At 40.2% G+C, this 22,565-nt stretch overlaps 1 pseudogene; it reads left to right on the forward strand.

The window, feature by feature from the left end:
- LOC116477248 (olfactory receptor 7E24-like) overlaps window positions 1-22,565 on the forward strand; it is a 91,782-nt pseudogene that overhangs the window by 11,433 nt on the left and 57,784 nt on the right.

A 22,565-nucleotide genomic window follows, 5' to 3' on the forward strand; every position in this document is an offset into this window, starting at 1 on the left:
GTACAAAACAGAAACTCCTGCCTTCCCTGTGCTTATATTTCAGTGATGTACTTACTTAACAAGAATCCTTGTATATCACCCCTCCCTGCAAATAGAACACATCCTACCCTAATCACATGCTGTCAGTGTAGTAACATCATCTATTTGTTTGTCAAAAATATATTCAGGGTTTACATTATTAAGATTATATACATATTATTCCTAGCTGAGACATTGTGTACTTTGATTACATTTTCTTGCATATATGTTTTATTTTGAGTAAGTCCCTCTCTTTTCATTTGCTTAATTATCTTTCTGCCCATCACTTGTTTATCCCTCTTCCTGGATCCTATTTGTTCCTCATACATGGTTTACTCTCTCACTTTGGTGGAGCATATTTGCCATTATATGATTGGTAGCTTTTCTGGGAAGAATTCTAGGTTGGAAATCACTTTCACTAAAATTTTGAAAGTATTTTCTGCTGTCTTCTATTTCCAGTGTCACTGTTGAGAAACCCATTTTATCTTTTCTTTTGTTGTTGTTGTTGTTGTTGTTATAAGATCTATCTCTCTCTCTCTTCTCACTGGTGTTCTAAAATTTTATGATGATGTGCCTTGGTGTGGACTGTTTTTATTGATTGTTCTGAGTACTGGAGGACTACTTGCAATCTGAAATTTCATATCCTTCACTTCAGGGAAGGTTTTTTGCCTTGTTTCTTTGATAATTTTCTTCTCTCTCTCTTTCTGTCTCTGTCTCTCTCTCTCTCTCTCCCTCTGTTCAACTTTCTGGGAGGGTTTTTTTTCAAGCGTATATTTTTTTTCATCCTTTTGATCATATTTTTAATTTCTAAAAGCTATTTTATTCTGAGAATGTTACTTTTTATAGCCTCCTGTTTTTATTTAAGGGGTGCAGCATCCTCTCCTAGCTCTCTGAGGACATTAAATATAGGTTTCTTGTTTTATTCTTTTCACATTAGAGGCTATTCTTACATTTCTAGTTATCCTGGGCTGCTGACTTATATTTAAGAAAGAGGCAGGCTGGGTGCGGTGGCTCACGCCTGTAATCCCAGCACTTTGGGAGGCTGAGGCAGGCAGATCATGAGGTCAGGAGATTGAGACCATCCTGGCTAACACAGTGAAACCCCGTCTCTACTAAAAATACAAAAAAATTAGCTGGGTGTGGTGGTGGGCGCCTGTAGTCCCAGCTACTCAGGAGACTGAGGCAGGAGAATGGTGTGAACCCGGGAGGAGGAGCTTGCAGTGAGCTGAGATCGCGCCACTGCACTCCAGCCTGGGCAACAGAGAGAGACTCCATCTCAAAAAAAAAAAAAAAAGACAGAGCAAGAGAGGCAATAAAGTGCTAATCAGAAGATGTGGATGGCAGAGTCGTCCATTGATGGACCTGAATATAGAGTGATTGGATGGTAAGTGATCTTGCTGTTTTATTGAGGTGAACCCTAAACTATCAGTAGCTATAAGTCTTCTTTTGGCTTCTTGTTTGGTTTAAGAGGATTCCTGCAATCTCCTATGGAGGGCAATAGGATGGAAGTTGGGTGGAGTATAAGCTGATGAGTAAGGAAGGAAGCTGAGAGTCTTGCCATTCATTCTGGTAATCTTCCAGTCTTTTCTGGGAATAAGGAGGGACAGTCATCTAACTGCATAAGATTAAAAGGAAATCCTGGGTCCTGCAATCACTCTTTCAGCTCATCTTCTAACTCTACCAACAGAGGCAACCAATTGCTCAAAGCCCTAAGCACTTCTAGATTCCTTGCTTCTTGATATATTTATCTACCTTAATAGAGTTTATACTAGAAACATATGTCTTTACACTGCCTTCTCTTCTGCCAAGCCAGTTAGGAAGACTGGCTAAAGGGTGGAAATACAGACAATCTTCACAGAGCCCTCTAATTTAAACTCAATTCACTGGGAACTCTACTTCAGCTGAGTCCTGTTCCCCATCACAGGCCATATGGCCTGTAGGCTGCTCTCCTCAAACCCCAGAGAAATAGAGACGCCAAAATCTAACCTGCAGAGGTCCCTTCTACAGAATATTTTTAGTGTTGTCTGTGCTTGCCAGAGAATGAGCAAAGCATAGTGGCCCAGACTCAAGCTGATCACTCTAATAAATAGACTCAGTGAGTGACGTCAAAAAATTACTCAGGTTAGGTTTCTCTGAGATGATTAAAATTCTCTCTTGGCTCAGACTCACAATACCCAAATTGACTCTCTCTCTGTATCTGAGAGCATTATTCCACACTGCAAAAAAGGTAGAAATACAAGTCCTTAATAAGAACTTCCTTGTAAAGCTAATTGGTATAAAATCTGCTTCATTCAACACTCTCAGACAATGACAGTTCTTGCTAAGATAAATTCCCAGGTAAGAGAAACATACTTTAAGTGGAAAATGCACCTTTTAAAAAAGTCACTTTGGATGGAAACCCTCTTAAAATGCATTACACTCTCCTCTTAACCTTCTCTGGATGACTCACAGCCATCATCATAGGAACATCAGTCACAGTGCTGTGTCCTGAGTAAAAGCCTGAGTTGGCTGGGCTGTTTATCTATCTCCACTCTTGCTGCCCTCAGCTGCCATGTTTTAGAGCTCATCGTCCACCATTTTTAGTTGTTCATTTCCTCCTTCACACTCAGGATCTCAGGATCGTGTTTTGGGGTTTTGGTAGCTTCTTCTTCTTCTAGTATCTTTGCCACTAGCCCCAGGCCCAATCTACCTCAATATTCACCTTCTAATTTAATGCCATCAGGAAAACAATAGAAACATGCTCAATAGAACTGGCTGGAGTGAATCAGAAGGAAGGAGATTAAGGAAAGGATCTAGGTGTCTCTCCTACATGCAGAGCTGAAGAATGCTAAACGGCTCTAGAGCATTAAATTACGACATTTACTGCAGCTACTCAAAGGCCATTTTCCTATCTTTTCTAGCTCTCACTATGGCCTCTATAAAGGAAGTTTCTGAATAGGTGTTTCTTTTCTTTCTTTCTTTCTTTCTTTTTTTTTTTTTTGAGACAGAGTCTCGCTCTGTCATCCAGGCTGGAGTGCAATGGTGCAATCTCAGCTCACTGAAACTTCCACCTCCTGGGTTCAAACGATTCTACTGCCTCAGCCTCCTAAGTAGCTGGGATTACAGGCATACACCACCATGCCAGGCTGATTTTTGCGTTTTTAGTAGAGTCGGGGTTTCACCATGTTGGTCAGGCAGGTGTCGAACTCCTGATCTCATGATCCAACCGCCTCATCCTCCCAAAGTGCTGGGATTACAGGTGTGAGCCACCATGCCCAGCTGGTGAGTGTTTCTGTAGTTTCTTTCACTGTTTCTGTGGTATTAAGGAAGTTTGAGAAAGACCATACATTTAAAAGAGGGTCTTGCATAACAGTGCTGTCCAATAGAACTTTCTGCAATAATAGAAGTGTTCTATATCTGCACCATCTGGTATAATAGACACTAGACACATGTGGCTCTTGAACACATGAAATATAACTATTGTAACTGAAGAGCTGAATTTCTAATTTTATTCATTTTTAATTAATTTAAAAGTAATTATCTATATGTGGCTAGTGGCTACTCTTTGGGACAGCACAGGTCTATAGTATAATGTAATTGTTGCTAAATACAGATTGTGGAGCCAGACACTGTTGTTCAAATTCTGGCTCCCACATTTATTAGCTATGTGACCATAGGCAAATCGCTTAAACTTTCTGAGTCTCTGGATCCTGTTTTGTAAAATAGGGATAATATTATTACTTATTTCCTAGGGCTGTTGTGAGGATTACATAAGGTAATAATCATAAAATTCTTAGAACAATGTGCAGCCAATAGTAAGTGCTATGTAAATGTTATCCATTATCTGACTTTGGGTTTCTCCAGAAGCAGATCCTAAGACAAGAATTTGAGTACAAACCATTTCTTTGGGAGTTGCATTGGTAAGGAAACAGGAAAGTGAGACAGAGGAGGAAAGGTAGCCTTTACAGAATATGATCATGAGCAGGTTACTGCTATAGGGAACTGAGGCCTCATCCTCTGGAGACCCTCTGGAACACTGTAAAGAGCATGTCTCAGAATTGTCCCACCCAAGGAGTGTTAAGTTATTTAGCCACCAACTACAATCTGTCATTATTAAGGGGTAGTTCCCAGGGATGCTGATGCCCCAGCACATCTAGCCAGTCCTGCATGGCCAAGCTTCTGTGGCCAGAGAAAATGCCTAGGCAGAGAATCATAGGTCTTATTGTAGAGAACTATGGATACAAATAGGAACGGCAAATCCTGTCAGAGCACTGAGACAGCCTGCTATAGCCCAGATTATTATTACAAAGAGACTGCCACTGCTTACTGATCCTCCCTAGAAGTAGTCGGGAATAAGTTTACTCAATCCATATCATGTTGCAAAAGATTAGCCAACAGACTGTTATATGATGGTGTGACCTCATTGGCTACTCCAGCCCATCTTATTCTTAAGGCCTTTCCCCAGAGTATCTAGAAGGCCTTTGGCAGTCTTAGTGACAGTTATCTTCAGTATCCCTTTAATCAATAGGCAAACACAAAGAAAATTCAGTGTCCTCTATTCTCTCACGGCAATAAGACCAGAACCCACACAGAAGCCCTCCTCAAAGGAATATAGAAAGGACTTGCTTGCTAAGGCTGGATTAAGGTTGAAGGGGAGCAGGGGAGTATCCCAGTCCTGATTTATAAGTTTTCATGGATCAATCTGTTATTTCTTGTTGGACAAACCCTATTTTTTCAAACCTAGGATCTTGGAAGTGTCTTTAGCCACAAAATTACTGAAGAATTTCTTCTGTTTATCAATTAAGAAAATTAAATTAGGTTTGTTTATGTGTATAGGTGTTTTTAATTCTCTTTCTTGATGAGTTAAAATTAAATTTTCATAAGTTCTCCTGAAAGGAAAGAGGATCATGGGAGATGGCAGTATGACTATTAACAATAATGCTGATTATTAATACTTGGCATTGTAATAATCTGAGGGCTTAGTTGCATATAAGGACAGGATACTGAGGAGCTTACAGAATTTTTTAAAAAGGCCAGGGAGTCAGGTCTGGATCCCACATAGTCAGAAATAACATCCAGGAAAACAAACCACATCGTGGAAATGTTCTAGTAGGAAGTCCATTGCTCCTCACCTGTAGCAGTTTTGACTCCAAGTGACTTCCCATAATATCCCATCTCCTCTCAAACAGCCATCATGTTCGAGTGCTCACTTTTGCCTTCCAAGTGTTCACAAATGCCTCTGATTTCTAGAACCTAAGTCTGTGTGGAACTCTAGCTTCAAGAGAACTTGGGAAATCAAGTGTTAAATTTTCTACCCTCTGTAGAAAGGCTTGCAAGAAGCCTTTGAATAAGTATTGAGTAAGCCACATACAGCTTTTTGTGAATGTCTAATAATCCTCTCTAACCATTTCCGATACAAGAATTTTTGTTTTTTCCATCCAAATCTGATCCCCCACATACACACTTTCCCCCATCATAGTAAATGGCAGCACAAATAACTTCCTTTCCCCTTGTCTATATTCAATCCACTAGTGTGTCCTACTAACTATCCCCCTCACCCCCAAACACATCCCAAATCCATCACTTTCTCTCCACCTCCACTAGGACTCCACCTTCCTGGACTAAGCCACCATCATCTCCTACCCGTACAAGTGCAGTAGTCTCATAACTAGTCTCCTGGCTTTAACTGTTGCCCACGTAATTTCCCCTCCACATAACTCTCAGAGTAATCTTTTAAAAGTATAGATTATATTGAGTCACTCCCCTTCTGACAAATCTATATAGTTAGGTTTAAAAATTAAATCCTTTTCCTACACTAAGTAATCTCTTATGTGGTCTAGCTCCTCTCTATCTCACCAGGATCCTCTTATGCCAGTCTCCCCTCACCCATATACTCACACTGGCTTTTTTAAAAATCCTAGAACTGAAACAACAAGACCTTTCCCACTCCAGAGCCTTTGCACTTGGTTTCTCATCCTAAAAAGCTTTCTCTCACCTGTCAATCTTCCCTTCTTTGGCACCGCCTCAGCACACATACCACATCATCACTCTTGACAGCTGGCTCAAAAATCACTGAATCACTGATCAGTGATGCTGAATCACATTTTAGTGTTCAGTGTAAAAATCAGTGTCATCTACTTTAAAAAGACCTTTGCTGCCCACCTATCTAAAAAAGTCCTTTCAATTTCTTTATGACATTAAACTGTTTTACTTCCCTTACAGAACTCAGCATTCTCTGAAATTATCTCTGAAATATACTTGTTCGAATATTATTTGTCTTTCTTCACTAGAATGTAAGCTCCTTGGGAGAAGTCTCCTTGAATACCTTGTCCATCACTGTAACCCCAGTACCTGGAAGAGTGTCCAGCATAAAGTTTGGGTTAATAAACATCTCAAGTCTGATGGAAGCCTATGAATGCTTACTATGCAACTTCACACAATCCTTACAACAGCCCTATGATGTAAATACTGTTATCCTTGCTTTCGAGTTGAGAAAACTGAGGATAGAGAAGTTAAATACTAGCCCAATGTCATATCTAGTAAGAGAGAGTTTAAGTATAAAGCAGTCAGATTTCAGTGGCCACACTTTCAATATCTATGTGTATTTGCCTTTTTCATAGCAATTGTAGATCTTTAAGAAGAATCAAGAAGCTCCTGATGAATAGCCACCTCTGCTCAATCATGTCCAACAGGCATATCAGATTCTAGGTGACGCCAACTATCTCTCCAGGTGCCCAGCCATAGTCATTACAGAAGGCTCTTGGTGCTGGGTGCAGTGGCTCATGCCTGTAATCCCAGCACTTTGGGAGGCCGAGGTGTGCAGATACCTGAGGTCAGGAGTTCGAGACCAACCTGGCCAACACAATGAAACCCCACCTTTACTAAAAATACAAAAATTAGCTGGGCATGGTAGCAGGCATCTGTAATCCCAGCTACTTGGGAGGCTGAGGCAGAAGAATCACTTGAACCCAGGAGGTGGAGGTTGCAGTGAGCCTAGACCACACCACTGTACTCCAGCCTGGGCGACAGAGTGAGATTCCATCTCAAAAAAATAAAAAAAAAAGAAAGAAAGAAAAGAAGGCTCTTGGAAAACTAAATCCATTTGGAGGACCAAATTCAGTCTTGTCCGGGCCATCACTGTCCTTTGATCATCTCTTCAGTATATCTGAAGACTGTGACAAACACCATAGAAACTTTCAGAGAGGAAGTCTCCAGTCCCCAAACTAGAATCCAGGGTCTCCTTAGTTGACTACTTCTCTGACCCATCCACAGATTGGATGGGTCAGAGATATGTCTGTCTTCCAGGATAGAATGAATGAAGGAACTGTTGGTGCAGAAATCAGAGCTAGCCAAAAATCTGGGCCCAAGGGCAACCAATGTGATATTCTAATTGAAACCAGGTAAAATCCTGAGAGGGTAAAGATGCTGTGCAAATTTATGTCCAGAGATGGTTAGTATCTAGAACAGTGCTTGACACGGTAACCACTCAGCAAATATTGGTTAAATGAATAATAGTGGTGCAAAAACTTTTTTGCTTTTGTTTTTGTTTTGATTATTCATCATTACTGTTGTTTTATTGGATCCTTATTGGGTTTGGATATCAAAGTCTGTGATCTGAAGTCAGGAAAAACTGAATTGTTCTGCATAATAGAGGGAAGAAAATTTAAAGTCCCCTTAGGACAGTCTGGAAGGGATGAGTGAAAAAAAGTAGGAGAAAGTAGAAACAGCAGAAGCCTAAGAGCTCACAGAGGTGATGAGTAAATGAGAAGCTTGCCTTGGTAGTTACGGATTAGATGAAGACAAAAACATTGAAAAAACAGAAATGCCTAATATGAAAAGTTAGCTTTTTTACCTGGCAAGCTGTGATATGACTTTTCCTATAACCCCCATATCTTTAATAAAATTGACTATAATTTTTTCTGTTTTGTTAAACTAGACATTTTTGAGAAATCAAGGAAGGAACTGAATTTTATCTCAGAGCCCACGTGAAGCAGGATCAAAGTCAGCACACATGAAAACTAGAGCCCAAAGACTATAAAGCATGAAATAAGGATTTAAGCTAACCCTATCTTGTAAGGGGTTGGTAAAGTCCAACTTGCATCTGAGCTACACTAGCACCAGGACAGCCACTCAGTAATGGGGTTTCTCAAGGTTATTGCTTTTCATTCAGTTGAAATGAGAGTCATTTCTTACCCTTATGCCCTGTGAGACTTCACTGGAGGTTGTTCACTGAAACATTTTCATATCATTGCATCAACCCTCTTGAACTCACTGTGCCTGCCCCCAGTTCAGTCTGTGACTCACAAGTACCCTGCAGCAAAAGAAATCCAATAGAGGGCAAATCCCTCACCTTACCTTCCTTTTTAAGACCTTTGATGTTCTCATGTGTCATTTCATAATTGGGATTGTCAATTAGTCTCCTCATCTCTGGTCCTCACTTTCGTCTCTCCCAGCCAAACTCAACCTTCAGCCCACACAACGGAATTCAACAAAATGAGGTAACAGTTTTCTGTGTGAGTCACTCTGGGCAACTCTGTTCACAGAGCACTGTGAGGTGAGCAGCCAGAACTCAGGCAAGTGTTTCAGCCATCCAAGAACTGGCAGGCAGCCCAAGAGACACTCTCACCTGATGACAGACTAGCAGGATGAGTCCTGGAGGAAATGGTTCCCAACAGCTGCAGAAGGAGTCTCTTGGCTCATGCACAGCAATGCTCTTCTCAATTAAAAACATTGTCATTATTCACACTGCAGTGTAAAATCCTTTTACACTATGCTCACATTTCTACAGGCTTTCATCTGCTCCGCACATTAAAGACAAGACCCTTCCATGAGATGATGACATCTCTAAGTTACTGTTCCACCCAAACAGTCCTATATAATGAAGAGAAAAAGGTTTGCTGGCCCTCAAAGGGCAAACACAAGGAGAAAGATTTCCACAAGCTGTTTCTCTTTGCTGAGCACTTAGAGGAAAACTGTAAGTGGTTGGAAGAAGGCTTTGTTTTCTACAAGACTTTTAGTTATTCCTCAGAAATTTTCCTGCTTATTCCCAGGAGGAGGTCATCCCTTAGATGCTGTCAGTCAGATAGGGATTGGCAGCCAAGCAGAGGTGCTCAGAGAGGTTTCCAACCAATGTGGCCAGCGGAAAACTGCCAAAGAAGCAGGGATCCTTAGGACAAATAAACTGGAAGATATTTTGGGGATAAAAATAAATCCTTTTGAAAATGAAAGATGGAGAGATGCTGTATATACAAATTGCCATATTCTGAACAATGTTGTCACTGGGACTGGCCCTGGAGACCAATGACACAAACCAAAATGTTCTCAGACATGCTTTGATGGTCTTTTTCTCCAAAGTTATCTATTCTGTTTCCATTTCATTCTCACAGGACTTGCCATGGGGTTCTCATAAGATTTCACATTGGTCATAATCCAGGTGGCCCTGGACTGCAACCTCTGAGTTGGCAACATCAAAATAGGAATTAGGAAAAACCAATTTAAATTTAAATACAGACACAGGCAAAAGAGAGTTGGGTTGTCCAAGCTAGTGCCTAGGTGGACACTGCCTCACATTTTTAATTCCAGAAGCCATCAGTACTGAGTGTCAGATCTCATTAGTCAAACACAGTGATCAGGAATCCACAAAGGGAGGGACCACTCAAGAGTCTGAAATATTTCACATCATAGAGTATGGATCTCACCCCAACACCCAATCAGAAAATAGGGAGAACTGGAAACCAAAATTCCCCCTCCCGCTGTGGAAGGTTGAAAACCAGAGTGTTGGAGTTCTGTCCTGATAATGGAGCAGAGAGCTAGGCAGCCAATCAATGAGGGCCAGTACAGGGATTCAGTGCTAAGTATTGGGTCATAAGAGAAGTAGGGAAAGTATTAATCCAGTGCTATATGAGGATCCTGGGACACTGGCTCCTAGTAATCTAGTTATAACTATTAGCAAAAAAGAAAAAAAAATCAGTGATGTGAAGAGATGGCCTAAAAGAGCTCCAGCAATATAGCTAAGCAGCTGGCAAGTGGTCTGAGGAGCATTGCAATTCCAGGCCTCCTAAGGTGGCAGTATGGGCACTGGTAAGACATTCTGCTGCAGTGAAACTATTTTACCATGGAGGATTCACAATTAAAATAGGCAAACAGGAAATGCAAGACAGAGGCTAACAAAGGGTTTTTTTTTTTGTGGAGGGGGGGCGGGAGTTGTTTATTTGTTTTTTGAAACGGAGTCTTCTTCTGTTGCCCAGGCTGGAATGCAGTGGCAAGATCTCAGCTCACTACAACCTCTGCCTCCCGGGTTCAAGCAATTCTCCTGCCTCGGCCTCCCAAGTACCTGGGACTATAGCTGTGTGCCACTACATTGACTAATTTTTGTACTTTTAGTACAGACTGGGTTTCACCATGTTGGCCAGGCTGTTCTCGAACTCCTGACCTCAAGTAATCCCCCCAACCTTGGCATCCCAAAGTGCCGGAATTACAGGCATGAGCCACCACACCTGGCCGGTTTATGGTAATTCTTAAAGAACTCAATGAGCAACACTCAAACAACCCTAAAGACTATAGAGCTCATGGTTGAATTTTAGATAGCTAAACACACAGGAGTTTTTGTAAGTTTTGTAAGTCTTGCTCATCCTTCCCTCTTCCATCCTCTATCTCAACTATTCTGTCTACCATTAAAGCACCTTAGACCTTGGGTTTGGCAATGCAACAAATGTGTGTTCAACATGAAATAGGTAATTCAATAGCAAAGCCCTAAAACAGCCTGGCTTGATTATTTCTCAGGGCATGCAGTTCTTTCGAAGCAGGATCATTTTAATAATAATAATAATAGAAATAATAATAGCAATTGAAGACATTTATTTCACAATTTCCATACACCTAAGAGCTATACATATGAATGATAATGCATGATTATAAAGCATGCATACTACAGGTAATAAATATGTTAGCTAATTATAAACAATTCCCATTTTCATATAGTTTATCCTTGCCAAATAAAACTGTAAAAAAAGATACCTTTCAAATGCTGCTAAGGAGTAATACCTGAATGAGGTTGATTTAATGGGGTCTTAATTACTGCATGTGTTCTAATTAAACAGACTATGTAGTAATCCCCTTACATACCCATCCATGTCCAAGAATAGTGAAGATCTTTATTTAATATGAATTATTGCAGATGATTAGCACAGTCTAGCTAAACCATTCCAGTAATTGATTGTTTTTACTTGTTATATTAATATATAAATTCTCAAAGGATATAACTTCGTGATGTTGAGTGAATTTCACTGAATAATAGCTCAAGCACCTGAAATATTGACTAAGAAAACTGATTTATCAATACTGATAATCAATTTTAATATGTTAATTGATTGTAATATAGGATTCTGTGGTTCAAAAAAAAGAACAAGCAAAAAAACTTTCTTCCATTTCCAAATACCAATTAATAGATCTCTACTTCCCCTTGGATTTCTTCTTACCACCTACCACCTCCAATCTTCATTCTTTCCTCACAAACTAAACATAAAAGTTACCTACAAAGCATAGAATCTGTGTTAAAGGATATTCTTGCTTGTTTTAAGTCCAAAATTAAACAGCTCTGAATTATTAAAAGGCACATGAATTCGAATATCCTGTTCTAATAAGAAAATGGTTTACATTTCTCTATGTTCAAGGAAAAAAATAGTCAAGAGTGTACAAGTGGGGTAAAAATTATTTCCAGTAGGTTATGTGATTGAAGTTATAGAAACGAACCAGGCAATTCAATTAAATGTCATGGAAAGTAGGTTTTTTCTTTTCCTCTTTTTTTCTAATATGTACACTTTGTGAGAAGATAAATCCATAGTGTGATAATTTGTCCACTGGGTCCATCAGACACTGGAGACAGCTTCCTAAGAATTATAAGGCTTCTAAAGGCTTCTGAAGCCTAAATTGCCTAGAGCATTTTGTGTGCCAGGCACTTTGCTAGGTGCCCTAGGGATGCAAAAAGTATAAATGTTTTATGAGAATACAGGCTGGAAATGTATTCTTGATTATTCCTGTGGAATTTCTAGGCAGAAAAGAGTCTAATGGGGTATAGGTATATTTTCTCAACACAATTTTCTGAGCCTTTACCAGATGCAGTTCTATGGTTTGAATGTGTCCCTCAAAGTTTGTGTGTTGGAAACTTAATCCCCAATGCAATAATGTTGGGAGGTGAGGCCTAATGAGAGGTGGTTAGACTATGAAGGCTCTGCCCTCATGGATGGATTAATGCTGTTATGGTGGGAATGGGTTCATTATTACTGGGGTGGGTTCATAATAAAAAGATGAGTTTGGCCTGCTATTCTCTCTCTTTCTCATCCTCTCTTCCACCATGGGATGACACAGCAAGAAGGCCCCTGCAAGACGCCCTCCCCTCAATATTAGACTTCACAGCCTCCAGGACCATAAGCCAATAAATTTTTGTTCATTATAAATTTCCCAGTCTGTGGTATTCTGTTATAGCAACACTCAATTTATGCATTACTTCCAGATTCTTATGGCTATACCTACTTCTTACTGTTTGTATTCACTCCTGCTTCAACCAAGTACCCTTAACACAGTTCCCATAGTCACAAAGCCAAGTCACTGAAGCTGCCCTCTCTACAACCACACACATATAGATCAAATGGCCCCAGGCATAGAGCTGATTGAGAAGGAGGGACCAGTACGAACTCTGCTTCCCCAGCAGCTTCCTGGAAAGAAGAGGCAATACAACCCAACCCAAAAGTGCAAGAGAAGTAACACCTCATGGGATGAGCTTAATTAATCAATGGGCGAAGGCACCAGAAGACACTAGAGGATCTCCCTTCCTCCCTTTCTTTCCCACTTCATCTCCTCCAGTCTCTGAACCAAAGGTGCAGTAATGCTATATTTGGCTTCTCTGAAGATAACCTATGAGGCCAAGTCATCAGCTTTGTTCATTATCTAAGAGTGGTGGCCAGCTCACTGGCACATCCCATCATGTTTGCCCTCCCTCTTTCCCTTGTGTCATGACTTCTGCTTTCTTGGCATTAAATTCTACTCTGCAATGTTAGGATATAAGTTTTTGCCTCAGATCCTGTTTTCTAGGAAACCCATGCTAAGACAACACTGGCAGTGGCCCTGGAAAAGTAGACCTCATGATGGATTTGGAGTTGGATTGTTCACTGATCTGAAGGACAGAGGACTCCTTTTAAGTGGTAAGCAGTGTAGCTATGAACTCTGCCATGCAGGCCTCACAATTACTGAGGCTTCTTTTACCTGTGATTAACTGGGACACAGAACAGCAGGAAATTGAGTGTAGAGGTTATCAAGTAGCTGCTTCACTTAATTCGTATAATTTTATGGAGTTAACCTGGTTTAGAGTCCAGAGAACATTCCACATAGCCTAGAAAGGGTAATTATTTGTCCTTACCATAATCAAGTCATACTTTGAATATGAGTTTTCCTTCCCTGTTCAGCACAACTTCTCTTAGACTTAAGAATGCCTGATCTGTTGATATTATGTCCCATGTAACATTGCCTGAGACAAAGATATCCATGTACCTCAAAGGAAGTGCAGAAATTAGCTTTCTCTGTACCCAACCCCAGAAGTATCCAGTTTATGAAATGGTGAAATGTCGTTAGGGTTAATGGTGACGGGCTTACATTAGGCACCAACTCAGGGACATTCTGTAGCATTAGGGAGCTCTCCTGCCAGATGCAACATATGTATTAAACCAATAACTTATGTGTTGTGCTGTGTCCTCAGCAGCTAGAAAAGACAACTAAGATGTGGAAATAGATTGTCACCTCTCACCATTACTCCCAGGGACATACAGGTAAAATTTGATGCTTCCCATGCCCACAGCCTTAGGTTCTGGTATGGATCTCATGAAATCCTGGTAGACAAGAAGCATATATTTGGAATATATGAAGGACAACTGGTTAAATGACAAAAACTAAAAGACACTAATTGATTGACTTCAAACTGGAAAGGAATTTCTAGTGACATGTCATAAGGCCACATGAGCATTTGGATCAGTGGTTTGGATACATCTATTGAACAGCTCATTTAGCATATACATGTTAGGACTCAGAGGACACCTTGGTTCTCAAAGGAAGGAATATTTATCATCGCATAACTGATAGTCTTAGCACCAGACTGGACTTCAGCTTGACATTTTAGGCATAGTTTAGTGAGCAACTTGAGGCCTGTGGCTTCAGTCAAAATCCTGATATTTAAAGATATTCGAGGCACCTCAATTTTCGTCTCTTTGGAAGATTTATTCTTGAATTGTATCTTTGTGTGCTTTATACACTTCACTATTCCATTATCAGAAGAATTATTATTTTTTGTGGAGATATTTTATGTGAGCAATACACAGACAGATCATTACTGATATCTCTACTTAAAGAAAGCCTCTGCATGTTATACCTATATATTCCTAGGATATCTAGAAGATGGTCTCTAGTAAGAGTTTTAAGAAAAAAATACACAACTCTAATTAAAAAAAAAAAAAAACAAAAAAACAAGGAGATCCAGGGAAGTTGTTTAAAATAAAGGAGAATTTAAAATGTTACCAGTAAACATTCACTGATGAAATATTCATAGAGACAGCTGCTCTAAGGACAAAGGTCTGTTTAAAGTTACAGGATAGTGTTAATGCATGCAGTTCAATGGAACTTGTACCCTGAAGAATTACAGAGACTATACTGACAGCAAGATTCTGTTTGGAGAATAGGGAAAAATCCAGAAAGACCCAGAAAAAAGAGTGAACCCAGAATATCTGTATTAAAAATTGGTTAGTGGACAGAAAACTACCAGGATGTCTAGTCTGCAATGTGAATGAGTAAAAATGCCTTCTACTTAACTTGCCTCAAAGTTTTTATTTTTTATTATTTATTTATTTATTTTGTTTTGAGATGGAGTCTCACTCTGTCACCCCATCTGGAGTGCAGTGACGCAATCTCAGCTCGCTGCAACCTCTGCCTCCCAGGCTCAAGCGATTCTCCTGCCTCAGCCTCCCTAGTAGCTGGGATTACAGGTGCCTGCCACCACACCCACCCAATTTTTGTAATTTTAGTAGAGATGGGGTTTCACCACGTTGGCCGGACTGGTCTCAAACTCCTGACCTCAGGTGATTTGCCCGCCCCGGCCTGCCAAAGTGCTGGGATTACAGGCATGAGCCACTGTGCCCGGCCGCCTCAAAGTTTTTAGCTCATCTTCCTTCAGAACACGGTTTCTAACTTCAGATACTATCAACTGTGCTCAGAGATACAGTTCTGGTTGGGCTAGGTGTTGTAACTGTACCCATGTATAATCTTCCACTCAAAGGAAGAATACACAATTGTACTCAATTTTTTAAAATGCTTCTAAGGCCGGGCGCGGTGGCTCACGCTTGTAATCCCAGCACTTTGGGAGGCCGAGGCGGGTGGATCACGTGGTCAGGAGGTCGAGACCATGGTGAAACCCCGTTTCTACTAAAAATACAAAAAATTAGCCGGGCGTGGTGGCGGGCGCCTGTAGTCCCAGCTACTCAGAGAGGCTGAGGCAGGAGAATGGCGTGAACCTGGGAGGCGGAGCTTGCAGTGAGCCGAGTTCGCGCCACTGCACTCCAGCCTGGGTGACAGAGCGAGACTCTGTCTCAAAAATAATAATAATAATAATAAATAAAATGCTTCTAAAACCCTTCACTGATTCTTAGCATAAAAAGTGTCCCTTTAAAACTAGGCTGTTTTAAGGGGTGGTGGACTCTGAGGAGGTGGCATGTTACATATGAAGAAATTATCAGAGATCCTGAAAATATGATTCTATTTTATGTCTGCAGCATTCTGGCATAGTTGCTGTGTATGCTGCCAAGTATTCTATTCATGGGGTAGAGCTGTTGTGTGGGGATGGCAAGGGGAGTTAGTTCTCTGTGTCAGTGAGGATGACACAATAGCTGGCAGGTGGCAACTGACATGACCACTCTGTTTGCCCATTCAGATTTGTTCAAGCAAGAAGACATAAGAGACAAAGATACACTGGCTGGCAATTCAAGCAAGGTCTCACTGAGCTGAATATCTTGCTCTGGTCTGTTTACCGGGCTTTTGTTCGAAGCTTTAAAATCTAGACACTCTTTTTTTTCAGTCCACCAGGGTTGACCAGACTTGGAGAACTGACTCTCATAAATTGGACTCACCAAAACCTGAGGTATGTAAGGTTTACAATGTATGCCTTCCTCTTTCCAAGGACCAGAATTTTATGCCACTTTTTGGAGCTTACGCTTCCTCATATCAAGATACCTGAGAAGCCAAATTAGTCATCAGGATCTTTCTTAGTGAACAGGAAAAAAATAAGGTACAAGAAAGTTGATAGCCAACAGGGATATTTTATCTCATCACTAGCAAAGCCTGGTAAGATCCTACCCACAAAAGAGGATCAGAACCCTCTGTTAGATAATCTTTGTTTCCCTGGGATAATACTAAACTGACACTGATAAATTCTTATCTTCCAGTTTTCCTTCTTATAGACTTCATGTAGGATAATTCTACAAAACTCAACTTCAAACAGCTTGCAAAATTTGTTTATTTATGCAAATATTCTCTTCCCCCTCAAAAAAGGGTAGTATCATCAAAGTCACAATATTTAGTGATGAGTAGACAGCAATTGTGTGACGGGGTAAATTCTAAAATAATTCTCTGGGTGCAAGGTAGAACTGGTTTTAAAACTGCTGACGTGGGTTGGGGAAAAGGGAATGATGACTTAATACAATAATCAGTTAGTTTTGCAATGGAGGGATGAACAGTCAGATTGAGGAGGTTATGAATCTTTTGGATTGTGGCCATATTACCCCACATCTTTTGACACTCATAAATGCTGTTGTGGACTGAATGTTTGTGTCCCCCCGAGATTCATATGTTGAAGCCCTAACCCCCAATGTGGTAGTATTTGAAGGTAGGGCCATTGGAGATAGTTGGGTTTAGGGGAGGTCATGAGGGTGGGGCCCCCATGATGCATACCATAAGATGTATATAAGTTCTTAAGTATGAGAAGTATACTTCTTATAAGTATACTTGTAAGAAGAAGAGACACCAGAGCTCTCTGTCTTCTCTTTCACACAAAGAAGAGGTCATGTGAGCACACAACGAGATGGCACCCACTCAGAGAAGAGGCCTCAAAATGAAATCTACCTTGCTTGCATCTTGGTCTTGGACTTCTAGCCTCAGGGACCAGAGAAATAAATGTTTATTGTTTAAGCCACCCAGTGTATGGTGTTTTGCTATGAAGCCCAAGCAGACTAAGATAAATGCCATCTGCAATAAGATCACACACATTGTTATATCTACCTTCCCTAAGTGATTTTTGCTATACTTTTTGCTGGCCCATCTGGCCACAAGCAGATCAATTCTTAACCACTATTCCTTGGCATAGTGAGTCTGGAGAGGGTAGCGCTTAAATATACTAATAAGCAACTGCAAGTCTCTTTAATGGCATCTTGGAAATCTTCCAAGAAGAAGCAGAAATGCCCTGAGTTCATTTATAGGTCATAATTTGTAATTTGTCTCTGAGGTTTTAAAAAAGAAGTATGTATTTATATTCAGATTGATGGTCCAGCATATTTAACCCTGACTAAATAGGATTTGGAACAAGGAGCAGGCTACTAAAATTCCCGTGGTGGATGTATTTCCTGAAAGCCTCTTTGAGCTCACCACTCTCAGGGGCTTCACCTAATAAATCACTCACTCTATGGAAATTTATCAAAAACACCAGGCCATAGATAAATTTGTGGGAAATGTATGACAACTGAAATGTGAGATTATCGTTTCTATGATTCCACGACAAGTTTTGTCTGTTGCACAAATATTTATTTTTGCCCAAAAATGTGCCAGGCACTTTGCAGAGTCTTTACCTACTTTATTGTTCAAAGCAAGCTTCTGGGTAGGTATTATTATTTCTAGTTTAAGGATTGGAATACATGGACTGAGAGAGATTAATTAACTATCCAAAGATTATACATCTAGTATATGATGAAGTTAAGAAGGAAACTCTTGGCCGGGCACAGTGGCTCACACCTATAATCCCAGCACTTTGGGAGGCTGAGGAGGGTGGATCACCTGAAATCAGGAGTTTGAGACCAGCCTGGCCAACACGGCAAAATCCCGTCTCTACTAAAAACACAAAAATTAGATGGGGATGGTGGTGTGCACCTGTAATCCCAGCTTCTTGGGAGGCTGAGGCAGGAGAATCGCTTGAACCTGGGAGGCGAAGGTTATGGTGAGCCGAGATCGTGCCACTGCAGTCCAGCCTGGGCAACAGAGTGACTCTGTCTCAAAAAAAAAAAAGGAAACTCTTATCCTTACATCTAATTTCCATTCCCTTTTCACCAAATTCAGTCCATCTTTAATCAGCCCAAAAGACTTTAAAACATTATAGAAGTAACCAACGGAGTATGTACTACAAAGTATCCGTTAAATTCAAGAGTCACTCCAGCACTATTAATTAACAGAAAATATGTCCAGGAAATAGATTGCTTCTTCTACTTGCCTGGAACTGTTTGAAAAGACCCCTATAAAAAGAGTAGAGGACATTTTGGTGGATAAGTGGATCTGTTTCAGTGCCCAAGAACTGCACAAATAAATGAAAGACTAACATTTTTAAACTTCTTATTGCTGTGTAATATATATGTTTATATAAATTTCTGAATATGACCTTTAAATTCAATCTAAATGCATACCAGTTCTCTGCTCTTCCCATCTTCAGCTCCCCTCCACACTTCCTCCTTCTCATCCTTCACTAACTTGCCCCTTTCTACCACCATAAATCAGCTTCCATCTTTCCAAGCAGCAGCATACACAGTATAAAAGAAACATCACGGCCGGGTGCGGTGGCTCACACCTGTAATCCCAACACTTTGGGAGGCCAAGGTGGGTGGATCACAAGGTGAGGAGATCAAGACCATCCTGGCTAACACAGTGAAACCCCGTCTCTACTAAAAATACAGAAAATTAGCCGGGCTTGGTGGCGGGTGCCTGTAGTCCCAGCTACTTGGGAGGCTGAGGCAGGAGAATGGCGTGAATCTGGGAGGCGGAGCTTGCAGTGAGCCGAGATCGTGCCACTGCACTCCAGCCTGGACAACAGAGTGAGACTCTGTCTCAAAAAAAAAAAAAAAAAAGAAGCATCACAAAATAGGCAAGCATTAAAAATGGAGCCTTTTAACACAAATTGATTCCCTTGTAAGCCCTGCTATACAATATCTGACTTCAAATTCTCACTTTGATTTTAATTTATGGCTTTACCCATGTAACTCATGCTTCCACAGGTTATTTACCTGCTGATGAAGAACCTCCTTTGCTTCCAGCAAATTTGCCCCTTAGCATGGTATTGTGGGGACTTCTGGGATGGGGGTTTCTCATGAATGTTCACAAATAAGATATATTAGTCACCACAGGGCATCCACCACCACTTTCCTATGGTACCCCTGGGTGATGTCTATTGCTGCAGCCAACCTTCATAGATGAGCCCATCCAATAGCAATCAGTGCCTTCTATCTAGTCAGCATCTTTTTAGTTAACCATCCCTGCTCCATTTTTTGTCCACGTGTAGTTGGAGAACTGAATTTACTTCTAGTTTATGAAATAGGCACATGACCCAGGCCTGACTTATAAAAGTCCACATCCCTCTTAAAATTGAAAGCTTCAGGGAGGGGAATGTGACTTAAGCCAATCCAACTAAGAGTCACTCCTGGGACTCTTCCTGGAGCTACTGGGAAAATGGTGCTCCTTTTGTTTAGAAATCATTCGCTGAAAGGAAAATGTATGCCTAAGGATACCGGCATACATCTTTGTCACCACGCTGAAAAAGAACAAATACAGAGGAATGCAGAGTCAAGATGTACAGAAATAGAGACAATCTAATGGCATTACTTCAGTTGTAGATTCAGCCATGACTGAATACAGAATTATATCTTTAATCCCCCACTCATGTTAGTCAATGAATCTTTTTTTTTTTTTTACTTTAAACTACTCTGAGATGGGCCTCTTGTAATTTAAAACCAAAAGATTTCTGACTAATGCACATAAATACTTGCATCTACTTTTGGTTTGCAAAGCCTGCTATCTAATGAAAAACATTAACCTGCCTAATACCTATAGCTCTGTTAGTAATGGAATTTATTATTTTCCAAGTTAAAATAACTTCCTAAAAATGTCTCATTCACCCAAAAAGGTTTCCCTCTTTTTGAGAATTTGCCCCAAATCAGGAATGATCTTTCTGTGCTTGACTGCACTTTGATATGTTAAATTTCTTTGAGATGGAAATCTCAGGAAAGTAGGAGAAAAACACAGGGCAGAGGGTTTCATGTGCTTTTTTACTTCATATTAACCATAGGGTCTAGTAATCCTTTGGTATCACCTTCCTAGCATTCAGCACACTGCCTTGTGGTAGAAAATGTCAATTACTCAGGCCATCTTGAACCCTAAGTTGGATCTCTCCTTCATGTTGGGGATAAATAACTTTAAGTGGGAAGGGTGAAGCCTACAGTCAAACTTGTAAGCAAATTTCTGAGTCATTTCTACAGCACAGTAGAAAAGGTGCTCTGTCCTTTTATTACATTCCCTGAGATTGAAAGCAGGGGATAAATTCTACCCATAAACTATCTTACATTTAATCCCATTGAAACCTTGTTTGGTTGAAATTCTCATCAGGGAAATCCAATGGGATCTTACACAAAGAGACTCACTTCTCCTAAATATAGCAGATTCCTGAATAACATCATTTTATTCAACATCATTTTGTTATAACGTTGATGAGGAAAACAAATATTTATTCCCAGCAAAGGCCACCTTCTCTGTGGAATTTGCACATTGCCCCATATCTGTTACCTCTGGCCTGGAATTCAGCTTTTCATCTCTAGTTTCCCAGAGCCTAGTTTAGTGTCTGGAACAAAGCAAGTGCTCACTTCTTGTGGTAGACAGAAAAAATGGCCTCCAAAAGATGTCCATGTCCTAATCCCTATACCCTGTGACTATGTGACCTTACCTGGCAAAAGGGATTTTGCAGATATGATTAAATTATGGATCTTGAAGTGGGGAGATTATCCTGGATTAGCCAGTGATCCAGTGTAATTAGAAGGATCCTTAAAAAAGGGAGGCAAGATATTGAGAAAAAGGGAGATATGATCATAAAACCAGATATTGGAGTGATGTATTTTGAAAATGAAGGAAGGTGCCACAAGCCAAGAAATGCACTTGGCCTCTAGAATCTAGAAAAAGTAAAGAAATGTATTTTTCCCAAAAGCCCCCAGAAGGAAGATAGTTCTGCCAACACCTTGATCTGAGACTTCTGACCACCAGAAATCTAAGAGAAAAAGTTTGTGCTGTTTTAAAGCCATTAAATTTGTGTTCATTTGTTACAGCAGCAGTGGAAAACTAATATACTTTTCACCGATTGGTTGGTTGAAAAGTTAAACAAATGGATGCATATGCAATGCTTTCTGTAGAACATTTTCCTGCTTTTATCCCCGAGATAAACTGAGCTACCCGAAGTTTAGACAGTGATCAGACCTACTAGTTTCCTGCAAAGAGACAATGGACTTCCCTGTGGAGTAGGAAGGTGGGCCACCCGACCACCCTCACTGTGGAAAGGGCTCCTCAGCTGCATACACACCAACATCAGATTGCCTTTGCCAGGCTGGCAATGAAATATTTTCTGTTAATAAAATTTTCTGTAATAATTCTGTTAGGCCACAGGATAAACTTATGTCAAACTGATTATTTCTGAGAGGTGAGATTTTAGGTAGTTTTTGCTTTCATGTTTAGCTTCTCTGTGGCTTTTCTGTTTTGCACTAAACATATGGTTTTATAATGAGAAAATAATAAAATAACTTTCATTCTGAAAAACAAAACTGAGGCTTTCAAGATGTATTTCTACATCCATGACTGTTTTTTTTTGGAAAACAAATCAACAATTTATAAGAACCATCTTCTTTTCAAAGGAAACGCATATTAGGATAAAAATGGAGTGCTATATGGAATTAGGCAGAATGTTTTTCCCCTGACTGTCTCCTCTGATTGCAATCAGCATCTGTAGTCAAATGAAGTCTCTGCCTATTCTGAACAGAGGAGCACACAAACCCTGTTGTAGGACTCTGGCCTTAGCAAAGACACTTGGGGCATTATTTGCTTATTAGGTTACCTCAGAGATCGACAGACTTTTTCTGCAAAGAGCAGATAGTAAATATTTTAGACTTTGCAGGCTATAAGATCTGTATCACAACTACTCAACTCTGTCACTGTGGTGTGAAGGCAGCCATCAATATTGTGTGAATAAGTATGACTATGTTCCAATAAAACTTTATTTATAGACGCCTCAATTTGCATTGCATATAATTTCATGTGTCACAAAATATCATTCATCTTTTTTTTCAACCATTTAAAAATATAAGAAGGTTTCTTAGCTCACAGGCCCCAAATGGATTTGGCCCATGCTTGGATTTGACAACCACTGGTTTATACCATTATTTATGCAGAGAGTTCAAAGAGTCCATTTTTACTCCAATTATGTAATTAGGACTTTTCCTTAAAATGTCTAGTTCTGTTATTTTCAC

The sequence above is a fragment of the Hylobates moloch genome, unplaced genomic scaffold (genome assembly GCF_009828535.3).
Source record: "Hylobates moloch isolate HMO894 unplaced genomic scaffold, HMol_V3 SCAFFOLD_11, whole genome shotgun sequence".
Classification (NCBI taxonomy): Eukaryota; Metazoa; Chordata; class Mammalia; order Primates; family Hylobatidae; genus Hylobates; species Hylobates moloch.